Source organism: Phascolarctos cinereus, unplaced genomic scaffold (genome assembly GCF_003287225.1).
Source record: "Phascolarctos cinereus isolate Bilbo 61053 unplaced genomic scaffold, phaCin_HiC Scaffold_726;HRSCAF=1367, whole genome shotgun sequence".
NCBI lineage: Eukaryota > Metazoa > Chordata > Mammalia > Diprotodontia > Phascolarctidae > Phascolarctos > Phascolarctos cinereus.
This window is the reverse complement of record NW_027556098.1, coordinates 68905288-68915571: the sequence shown is the minus strand read 5'-3', so window position 1 is coordinate 68915571 and position 10284 is coordinate 68905288. Positions and strand designations below refer to the sequence as shown.

At 35.4% G+C, this 10284-nt stretch overlaps 1 pseudogene; it reads right to left on the bottom strand.

Moving 5' to 3' along the window:
* Nucleotides 1-5169: 5169 nt before the first annotated feature.
* LOC110198778 (ATP synthase F(0) complex subunit k, mitochondrial pseudogene) lies at nt 5170-5379 on the bottom strand (annotated as a pseudogene).
* Nucleotides 5380-10284: the final 4905 nt, after the last annotated feature.

Here is a 10284-nt window from a genome sequence, read left to right as displayed (position 1 = left end):
AATTATTTCCAGAGTCTACATCTTACAGATAAATATATGTCAATTCAATTTGACATTCTCTCACAGAATGATTTTAACTCCCATGCCTACAATGCACTATCTCTTTACCTGGACTTTTTAGAATCATTAGTTTCCTCTAGAGCTTTCCTGAAAGGTCACCTCATGACGTTTTCTTATCTCAACCCCAGCTGCTAATGCCCCTTTAAATAATATTGTTTATTGGACATGGCGGTGATATATGTATACAGACATACACACAGAGAGACACACACACACAGATACACACGGACACAGACACACACACACACACCTCTGTGTGTGTGTGTGTGTGCGCGCGCGTGTATGCTATATTTCCCAAGACAACTCCCTGAAGGAGGAAAATGTTCTTTCTTCATTTTCTTTTTTTGTCTTTGTAAGCTTAATTACCTAGCACAGTGCTTGGAAAATCACAGACATTTCATAAATGCTCCTTGATTGGTCAAAGTATGCGATGACTTTCATCATGGAAAACAGAAGATACAACTTTTTTCTTCTATATTGACATAAGTGGGAAGTGATGATGGCAACAAATTGTCTAGTTAGATAAGACAACATAAGCATTACGTGTTGATTTATTGATTTTCCATTTCAAGATAATTTAATGGGAAATATTCAAGCCACGAGTGAAATAATCCTGCTGATCATCATGACTCTTACTGACAATATAATTTTTGTATAATTGAAATAGACAGCAGTATAAGAGCTTCTCAGAAAACGTACTCATATAATGAAAGAAGTGAAATTAATTTTGAACAATTAAGGATTTTTAGAGTTCTTCTCATTTTTTTCTCCACTTTTTTCTACTTGCCCATCACACTGCAGAATCTATGTAAGGTTAGATGAACAAGCTTTCTGGATAGTGCTTCATTATTATAGATATTTAACAACATCAGGGTATAACTAACGCATGTGGCATATACCAAAAATAGCCAAGAGGTGAAACTTTTTACCTATAAAATTGGCAGAAATGATTAAAAATGAAAATAGTTAATACTGGATATGCTGTGGAAAGACAGGTACACTAATGTACTCTTGGTTGAGGCATGAATTGGTGCAATCATTCTGGAATGCAATTTAAAATTTTGCTAAAGAAGTGACTAAATTTTGCTGTATGTTTTGACCTAGAGATCTCATAAATGGATACAGAACCTAAGAAGATCAAATGTAGAAAGAAAGTCCACATATATGCCAAAAATATTTATAGAATTGTGTGTTGTACAAAGAAATGGAAGGAAAGTAGATACCGATTTGTTCTATGACTAAATAAACAAACTGTGGTAAAGGAACATAAAACTATGTTGCTGCTATACAGTAAGAAGATCACAGAAAAACAAACGAGGAAGGCATGTGAAATGCTTCACAGATCATAAAACAACCTACACAATGATGATAACAGTAAGTAAAAAGAACAAGAAAACTATGGAAACTAAATTAATTATAATGGCCAAGCCTGTCTCTCCAAATCGATGAAAAAATGTAGCTCCCTCCCTTCTTTGTAGAGGCTGAAACTATAATTGTGGAATAATGCATATAATTTCAAATTCAGTTCACTTTTTGGTTCATTATTTTGAACTCTCTCTTTTGCTCAAGCTGACTCTTGAAAATATAAGTGATGTCAAAACAAAAAAGAAAATTTCAAATTTCAAATTTTTAATGATTATTAGTGACATCAGTTTATATTTCTTTCTTTCTTTTTTGTTTTGTTTTACCTGTTTTAAATGTTAGGAACATATTGATTTCATAAATGAAGCTAGATAACTTTTTTTTCTCATTGATTAAGGGAAATTTATGGTACATGCATATTAATAGCTCTTTAAACATTTGGCATAAATCTACTTATTAGGTTTTTTTCTTTGATTTCTCCTCTACCACTTTTTTCTTTTTGAGATTAGATTGTTTACAATCCGTATTTCATATTCTGTTGATATAGGTACTTTATATTTAGTAATGACAATGTGGCATACTTAATAAAGAACTGGTCTCAAAACCAGAATTATTTGGGTTCCAATCCTGCCCCTTGCACATCTAAGCTGTGTGACCCTATGCAAGACACTCATATTCTTAGTTCTCTAGGCAATACTTCATTGGTAGAGGGAGTTTCTTCCCACAATTGAATCACAGGTCTAGTCCATATCTCCATATTTTACATGTAATCATTGGTTTTTATTAAATTTTTATTTCTGCAAGCAGCAAATGATTAAGTAGAGTAGGTTTTGATAAATTATCTTTCATTACTTCTCTGTTTTGAATACATCTTATTAATTTTTAATCTCATCATTTTAACCACCTTTCCCCCACTTTGGGGGAGATCAGGACAGGAAAAGGTATATCATACGGCCAGTTATTGATCTTTTCAAATTTAAAATCAATGAACAGAGGGTTTCTTCTTGGTGTTTTTTTTTCCCCTTGTAACTCCAATGACTAGCACACTGCTTGGAATATTGTAGATGTTTCATAGATATAATGGCTGCTTTAGCAGTATCCCAAACATTGTAGTATATTATCTCATTGTTATTTCTCTTTCACATAATTGTTTCTATGATTCATTCTTCAACTCATTCATTGTCCAGAATGTAATTTTAAGTCTTCATTTATATCTGTATCAGATGGTGTTAATCTCCGTATAAGTTACAATTTCACTATGTTATGGTAAATAACTAATATGTTTATTGTTTCTGTCTTTGTTTATTCATATTTTTTGAGTTCCATAACATAATTGTTTTTTTAGAAAACTACTATGTGGACCTGATGAATTTTTACTCTTTAATGCTCCCATTTAGGAAATACCATGACTTTCTCAACTAACATTTCTAAAATTTCTTGAGTTCTAAATATTCTTTTTTTAAAAAAAAATTTTCATTGAAGAACAAAGTATTGGGGCAGCTAGGTGGCACAGTGATAGAGTACCAACCCTGAAGTCAGGAGGACCTGAGTTCAAATCCGGCCTCAGACCAAACACTTGGCACTTACTAGCTGTGTGACGCTAGGCAAGTCACTTAACCCCAACTGTCTAAAAATTAAAAAAAATGAAAATTTAAAAAAAGAACAGAGTATTTATTCAATCATGACATAAACTTTCATCATTATCCATGCATAAAGATGGCAGACTCTCTTAAGAGAAAAGTCACTTTATTCAATGGGGAAAATTGTCTTTCCATGATCTCATGGACATGACTGTATATATACCAATATTTACTATATGGCACGAATAATCTCAAAAAGAGGTAGGGCTCATTGCATAGTGGGTGGGATTAATAGAAATCCAAGTCTAAAATCATACTCTTATATAAAGGTACTATATCTGACATAAATGTATGTGTGAAATAATATGCAAATTCCTACCTCTTCCACTTCCTGTCTACTCTCTATGCCAGTCAGATACATTTTTGGTCTGAGAAAGGAAAAACATGAGGGTGGAGGGATAATGAACAATGTATAGCCACCCAGTATTCAAGACCATTCTATTTTCTTCCATCCTTGCCTAATCCCTTAGATCTACAGCCTAGAATGTCCCACCTGGACAGGTGAGAGAAACTCAGGGGTGTGTGTGTGTGCGCGCGCGCGCGCGCGTGTGTGTGTGTGTGTGTGTGTGTGTGTAGATCATTTCCATCTCACACAGCTTGGGTGAGAGGAGCATGAAGCTCAATATATGTCATAATTAGGCTTTATACAACATTTAAAATGCACTTAATACAGATTCCTCACACATGGAAATAGAAAGACAGAATAGAATAGAGTAGATTATTATGGTGTCAGTGATTTTCAGTGAAATAACACTTCCTGTACGAGCTCCAGTTTTAAGTGGGAGAAGGTAAAAATAACATAGTTCCTGAAATTGTTTTTCTTTTTTTTCCCCAAGGAGCCCTAAGATGAAGTTGAAATTCCTCTTCATGCTTCTCTTGAGTCTTGTATTTTGAAAGTCAAATTTTCTATTCAGCTCTGGTCTTTTTTTTTATCAAGAATGCTTGAAATTCCTCTATTTCACTGAATGTCCATTTTTTTCTCCTGAAGGATTATACTTAGTTTTGCTGGGTAGGTGATTCTTAGCTGAAATCCTGTCTCCTTTGCCCTCCAGAATATCATATCCCAAGCCCTGCAGTCCCTTAATGTAGAAGTTCCTAAATCTTGTATTATCCTGATTGTGTTTCCACAATACTTGAATGGTTTCTTTCTCGCCGCTTTCAATATTTTCTTCTTCACCTGGAACTCTGGAATTTGGCTACAATATTCCTAGGAGTTTTCTTTTGGGGATCTCTTTCAGGAGGTGATTGATGGATTCTTTCAATGTCTATTTTATCCTCTGGTTCTAGAATATCAGGGCAGTTTTTCTTGATAATTTCTTGAAAGATGATGTCTAGGCTCTTTTTTTGATCATGGCTTTCATACAGTCCAATAATTTAAAATTATGTCTCCTGGATCTATTTTCCAGGTCAGTTGTTTTTCCAATCCAATATTTCACAGTCCTCTATTTTTTCACCCTTTTGGTTTTGTTTTACAGTGTCTTGATTTCTCAAAAAGTCACTAATTTCCACTTGTTCCATTCTCATTTTTAAGAAAGTATTTTCTTCAGTGAGCTTTTGGACTTCCTTTTTCATCTGTCCAGTTCTGCTTTTGAAGGCATTCTTCTCCTCATTGGCTTTTTGGACATCTTCTGTCATTTGGGTTAGGCTTTTTTAAACGGTGTTATTTCTTCAATATTTTTTTGGGGGGGTATTCTTTAGCAAGGTGTTGACTACTTTTTCACTATTTTCTTGCATTATTCTAATTTCTCTTCCCAGTTTTTCCTCTACTTCTTTTACTTGTTCTCAGACTCCTTTTTGTGCTCTTCTATGGCCTGGGAATGATTTATGCTTTCTTGGAGGTTTTGGATGTAGGAACTTGGACTTTGTTATCTTCTTTTGGTTGTATGTTTTGATCTTCTTTGTTAATAAAGAAAGATTCTATGGTCTGACTTTTTTTTTGCACTGTTTGCTCATGATCCCAGCCAATTACTTGAGTTTTTTTTTTTCTTCTGAGTTCATGTTTTATTTCAAGACTTGCAGATCACATGCTAAGTTGACAGGAGGTCCTTCAGCCAGGGAACTTGATTATGGACAAAGTATACACATACACACATACACACACACACACACACACACACACACACACACACTGGACTCCATTTATGTTGCTTTCACTGCTGGAGTTTTTTTAGACCTTGCTTTGAAGTGAAGTATGAGTAAAGTGATTCCTCTGTAAGTGGCCAGCACACAATTCTTTCTGCCATTAAGGGTGTATGAATTGAAGTATTTCTCAAAACCAGTGAACTAAATACTGACTGTCTGATTCTGGACCTGCCATCATTGAAATCCCGATAGCTGAAGCCTCCACTGCCACTGCCCTTCACTGTCTACTGCCACTGCCTCAACCCTGACCCTGAAGAGCCAGTTACTTGAATTTTAAACTCCTTGTTAAGGTAGGCCTGCTTCCAGTGTCGAGAATGTACTGTCCCAAGCTTCAGGGGTTTTGTGCAACTGTTTTCACAAATATTTCTAGGGACCTGTAAGTTTTCAGTTCTTCCAAAGTGGTATGATCAAGGGTGAGGTGTTTACTCCTTTCTGACCAGAGCACTATGAGTGACCATAAGCACTGTTTTCTGCTTTGGAACTGTGAGGAGGATTCTTTCATCACCGCCACTACAAGCTCCACCATGCCAGAACTCCTCCTCGCCCCAGGGTTGCCACCCAGAACTGTGACCCAGATCCAAGCACAGGCAAAGCAAGAGATTCCTGCCTCAGTACCAGCAAAGAGATCCCCTGCAATCCCTCTCTGATCAGCCACTTGATTCCCCCTCTATCTGTGGCCCAGAACTTCCAGAAGTAGCCGCCGGCCCAGGGCTATGCCTGGCCTGGGCCTAAGCTTCTCTTTCACCATGGTCACAGACTTTTCCTACTGACCTTCTAAGTTGTCTTTGGTGTTTGTGGGTTGAGAAGTCTGGAAACCACCACAGCTGCCCATGACTCAGTACTCTGAGGGCTGATCCAGGTTCACTGAGACCTGGCATTTGCCTGCACGCCCATGCTGAACTGCGTTTTTCTCCCAGCCTGGTGCAATAGACCTTTCCAATCAACCACCCAGATTGTCTTGGGCTGGAAATTTATTTCACTCTGTCTTTTTGTGGGTTCTGCTGCTCTAGAATTTGATTAGAGACATTTTTACAGGTATTTCGAGGGCTTTGGGGGAGAGCTCAAGCAAGTCACCGCTTTTACTCTGCCATCTTGGCTCTGAACTCTAAATATTCTTTATCTTTTAGTTTTATCTTTATCTGAGAGAGGAACATTAGCATCTCCTATAGTTAGAGGGTTACTAGCTCTTCATAATTAGTTTAACTTTTCCTTCATGAAATTAGTTGTAATATTTTTTTTGCAAGTGCATGCTTAAATGCATCTACTATTAATTCAAAAATTGCCTCCAATGATTTGGATTACAACTAATTCATGCCTGCCTATATGTGATTCTTGTCCATGTATTCCCTCGATTTTGCCGCAGGGATCACCCAATGTAGTAATGAACTTCATTTTTTCCCTAATATTGAAAGAGTACCAAAGGAGAGTTCTAGCTGTTACTCTAGAGCTGTCATTCTTCAATCTTGTCAAATGATGCATGTGGTTAAGTAACATTCTTTAATGATGCAGTTTTCCCACCTATATCACTACTTATTCCTTCTTTATCCTCTCTCTTTCTTTCTCTCTCTCTCTCTCTCTCTCTCTCTCTCTCTCTCTCTCTCTCTCTCTCTCTTTCTCTTTCTCGCTTTCCCTCTATCTCTCCCTCCTTCAGTGAGGGATTTGGTTTTTTGAGTACTAAATTTTCATTGGTAGATTTGGATTTAAATCACCCACTAAATACCTATTAATTCTATACCCTGGGCAAGTCATGTAATGCATTTGAGCTTCATTTACATCACCTTTGAAATAGTATTAGTAATCACAATTACTTCGGGGGTATTGTGAGAAACAGTGAGGAAATATTTTAAAAAGATCAAATCTTAAAGCATTTTGTATCTGCTATTTTAATTATTGTTATTCTCTTTCTCTATTACTGATTTTATACATCTTACACCATTCACATTCTTCCCCTGTTGTGCCTCCCTTTTGGAAATATCAAGTTATGGAGGAAACAATGTTGAATTGAAGCAGTATACATGGTGGGGATCTCTATATATCTGGGCCCAAAAGTCCAGAATTAGCCCATGATCACTAATTGTTAAGGCCTTTGAATAATCCACCTTTGATTTTATGTCCCTCCCACAACCCTGTGTACTGGCTATCCCTAGGGAGCTACACATCATTCTTGGAGTGGTATGAACCTTGCTTTGAGAGAGTGATCTCCTATATCTGGCTGTGTCCCTGATCCCAAGAGGGAAGACCTTTTAATGGCCCTGTCTCTTACCACAGACAAAGAAAAAGCTCCCACCTCCTATGGCGGTCTTCATTTATGGTACATTTTCACTTCTCCTTCAGGGGCAAAGTGTCCATTTTAATTTCCCATATCCTAGTTCCTCCCCTACATTGCTTTTATCTTATTTATAAATTGTTCCCAAGACTTTCAATAAGCTAAATAAACATCATTTTTCTGTTTACCTCTGACTGGGTATACATTTCTCACTTTCTTTTGTATCTTGTGTCTGCTCTTCCCACTGTATTGATTTCTCACAATGTTATCCTTCTCACAAAGGATTGATTCACTTGAAGGGGAGTCTATAATTTAGTCCACAGTATAACTAATTCAGCTCTTCTTTCTCTTCTCTTGATTCCTTAATGTCATTTTAAATCATTAGTCCATTGTGTTTTTTTTTCCTTTTACTTTACCCCTAAATTGAAGGTCTTAAAAAAACCCAGCCAATTAATATGGGAAAATAAATTTCATCATTATATTTTCTGCTTTCAATTAAGTTTTATTTTTTAAAAAAATTAACATATATTTATCATCTTTCTTTACCATCCACTCCTCATTTTAGGAGAGGTGTGGGGAAGAAAAAAAGGATCCTTGTAACAAATATGCATAATCAAACAAAACAAATTTTCATGTCAATTATGTCCAAAAATGTGTCTCATTTTAGACATGTTAGATCATCCCTTCTCTTTCAGAGAGTAGAAAGCATCTTTCTTCATAAGTCCTCTGGAATCATGGTTGATCATGAATCGATGAGAATTCTTGATTCTTTGAAAGTTGTTAATTTGACAGTATTGTCAATCTAAATTTTTCTCTTGTTGTCCTCTCTTCACAATATATCAATCTCTACAAGTCTTTTGAGTTTCTGCCTTTCATCATTTCTTATGACACAATAGTATTCCATTATATTCATTTACTATAATTTACTCATTCTGTAATTGATAGATACTCCCTTTGTTTCCATTTCTTTGCCCCTAAGAAAATATTTTGTACACATAGGAGATTTTCTTCTTTAAAAATTTCTTAGAGGTTATAGTCCTGGGTCAAAGGATACACACACACACACACACACACACACACATACACACACACACACGTGTACATATATGCACACACATACACATATATAGTGCATAGTCCCAAATTTCTTTTGCAAAATGATTTGATCACTTTACAGCTCCATCAATAGTGTGCCTGTTTCACCACAGCCCTTTCAGCATTGTTCATTATTATTTTTGTTAACTTTGCTAATATGGTGGGTATGAACTGTAATTTCCGAGTTCTTTTAATTTAGATTTCTGTAATAATCAATAATTTGCAATTATTTTAATATGACTACAGATAGCTTGCATTTCTTTCTTTGAAAACTGACTGTTCATATCTTTTCACTATTTACCAATTGAAGAATGACTAATCTTTTCATGAATTTAACTCAATTTCTCATCTATCTTGGAAATGACAGAGAAATTTACTATATTTCCCTGCAGTTAACTATTTCCCTTTTAATATCATTTAGGTTAGCTTTATTTGTATCAAACTTTGTAATTTTATATAATCAAAATTGTTCATTGAATACTCTGTCATCTCTCTAAACTTTGTTTGGTTCTTACATTTAACTTTTCCTCTTTTCATAGATTTCAAAGATAATTTCTGTCTTGCTCTCTTTTATTTATAACATAGTCTTTTAAATCTAGTCATGTATCTACTTGCAGCTTATTCTGTTGTATACTATGAAGTCTTGGTCTAAACCTCATTTCTGTCCAACAGCTTTTCAGTTTTTGTCAAATAATAAGCCTTAACACAGTTGTGGATTCAGTTAGTCTTTTCTGGATAATTGTACTTTTTACATTTTCCCATATTTCTCATTTCTCCCCTCTCCCCCATATTCTCACTTAGAATATTCTAGTCATTACTGGCTTTTGCTGCTGCTGCATAGTTTTTTTTAATGAATTCCTCAAAAGCTTCACTTGTTGAAGGAACATCCTCCACCCCTCATCGATGTTTAAGCTCATTTTTGTTGCACATGTTATTTGGGATGATATATTGAGCTACATTTGGGGTGGTGGTGGGTAGATACACTGAGTAGAAGTTCTAGATGTTCAGAGTTTTTGTTATTATTTTATGAGGCTTTTTACCTTGTGGAATATTTTTGTTTTATCTTATGGATTTAATGTTGACATCTAGATTTGGCATATTTGCTTTCTTTTGAAATCATGTTGGAATGGATAAAAAAATATGTTGGAAAAACAATTACTCCATCATCTTGCTGATTATGATTTTCCTTTTCAAATAGAAATATTTGCTTGTTATCTGCTTGTTTAATTCCTGCTTGTTAATCTTAGATTAAAGATATTCAGTTTCCTTCCCCTATGTTTTTCAGTCTCAAATTCTTTGTGCCTTCCAAAATATCTAAAGGCATAATTGGAACTTTCAGTAAATTGTTCTATTGCTAATTAGCTAAAGGGAAGGGGCCAGAGGATAAAGATGCTCTCAAGAACAAGAATCCTTTACATTATTTGCAAGTATCACACATGCTGTGTAATATTGTCCTTTTGAGATTATATTTTTCTTTCTTTTTTTTTTGGTGATGCAATCAGAGTGTGAAAGTGACTTGCTCAGGGTCACATGGCTATTAAATATTTTTCTTGAGGAGCATCAGTGTGGTGAAAATTTGAGGACAATTGTGGATATGATCATAACTCCATCAAAGGTTTATGTATTAAAACTATTCAGACAGATAGTAGGTGGAGTGGCCAGAGAGCTGATCTTGGAGTCAGAAGACCTTAATCAAAGTCCTGTCCTTGACAATATGCT